The following is a 2,288-nucleotide window of genomic DNA, read 5'->3' on the forward strand; positions in this document are numbered from 1 at the left end:
AAATATATCATATTCTTGACAAAGTAAAAGAGATAACTTTTTTATTCTACTTTAATGCTAAATATTTCCTTACTGAATACGTTACGATTATCGACAGATATCAAATAAATACACCTACAAATAAATAAATTAATAAAAATGCATTTATTTGAAAAACGTAGAATATTTTTCATTAAATAAAATATATCATATGAAAAGGATTATTACGTCTGTTCTATCCTACAATCAATGCAATAAGTCAACAAGAAAAAAAAATGACACATTCCAATAATATAACCTAAATCTAGGATGTTTCAGGTTTAAGTGTCTTACCTAGAAATTCGAATTAAGGATCTCAAAACAAGAAAAAAAAAATCCTTATGAAGGTACGTTCGTAAAGGTTTTGCTCAGGAGATATTCACGTCCACAGATTTTCATCTTTATGAACTATTTAGTTTATAATAAATAAATTTATATGTGTTCCGACTTCTTTATTAATGAAATATAAACAGTAAGCCTCATGTTAAATGTTATCCAAATGTATTATCTTGAGCATTAAGGCAGGTTTGGCATAATTCTTTCACAGCTGTAGTGAGAAAATTGCACTGAATCTGTGATGCTGTCAAGCTCTCCATATCTGATACAACTGGATTATTTTATTTGTGGTGACATTAAACAAAAGGTATATCAAGGCCTAAAAAAAAAGTATAAAAATGGTCCTATAAACAATATAAGTACCGTTAGATTAATTACAATTCACAATATAGTTATAATTGAATTCTTGAACTTAACATTGCCTAAATTTTTGCACAAGAAATCTAGTTTATTCTACTCTATACTATGTAAAAAGTCTCTTGTTCTTTCGCTCATTTAGTCTTTGGAAACATTTTTATGTATATAATTTCCTAAAACTAGAGACCTAATTAAAGTATAAAATCTATATTATTCTTAATTAAAATATCGAATGAAAAATATATATTCAATATTTTATATGTTTAAAATTTATATATTGATAGTTGAAACAGAAACCACAATATCCGAAATAAATAGTTTAAAATGAGTTGAAGAAAAATTAAATAAATAAATTCTAAATTGAAGAGTACATACATAATAAAAGAGCATTAAATTCACAAATAACATGTGGCTGACTCTAAAATGGACATCTCCTTATAAGACGCCATCATATTTATAATGAGATGATAATGTATGCTCATTTTAATTAACAAATAAATAACGAAAATAACACAATAACTATTGTTATTTTGGTCGAATTCCTGTAAATGGTTTTACAGTACTATTTTTTTATACAAATAATTATGGTATAGTATTTCAAGAGTGTTGACAGGGAGGTGTTAGTTCAATATGACCATATCCTTCCTCAATGGACCGCACTAACAAAAGCAAACAGAGGGTGGGATAAAACAAACCGATGGCCGTAGTGGACAGGGGGCAGTTGGGCAAACCCCAATAAAAAAACGATTAAGACCTAGTTGGGGATTTTTTGCGAGCTGGGGGTCAGCCGTTCTTTTAGGGGGATGCAACTGGTAAAAAATATCAACATATGGAATCTGTTACACACTCAAACTGTTTGTTTCTTTAGCTGCCGTCCGCGTCTGTTCCTGTTTTTTAGATGTTTTTTTTGTTACGTTTTCAATATTTTTTTATCAACTGTCCTGGCTCGGGGTTCTCAGGGCGAGCTGGGAAGCCGAGCTTTCTCACATGCTAAACAAACAATGCGGCTGCCGAGTGAGAGTAAATATTGGGGAAATTGGAGATCGAAAGAAATGTGATGCAATAATTCAGCAGCTGTCAGTATTAATTAATTTATAATCGTTTAAGTAAAAATTAGTTTAGTTCAAACTGCAGAATATCTCTGATATTCACTAATTACTGTAGCTGAGGGATGCTTCAGGTATACAGGTAAATGAATAAATATATCTAAGAAAATTACTCATAAAAGTTTAGCTACTCTAAATGTTTGCAGAGAAAATTGAGTATAAAGCCGCTAATAGTATTAAGTTACATATAAAGCTTTCCTTCCATGGTCATTATAATTCAGTCAATATAATTTAATCTATATTGTTGAAGATAGTTCATATCTAGGGAAATAATAATTTAAGTTATTTCCACTGAAATATTTTTATAATAAAAGGGGGGGAGAAGGGGAAGAGAGAGAGAGAGAGAGAGAGAGAGAGAGAGAGAGAGAGAGAGAGAAAATTTATATTCATGTCATAAAGTAAATTCACATCAGCAAGATCATTGCTAAATAAGATCAGATTTTTATTTATCCATTAATAGTTTATAATACA

Source organism: Halyomorpha halys, unplaced genomic scaffold (assembly GCF_000696795.3).
Source record: "Halyomorpha halys isolate HHAL.00 unplaced genomic scaffold, Hhal_1.1 Scaffold1302.1, whole genome shotgun sequence".
Taxonomy (NCBI): domain Eukaryota; kingdom Metazoa; phylum Arthropoda; class Insecta; order Hemiptera; family Pentatomidae; genus Halyomorpha; species Halyomorpha halys.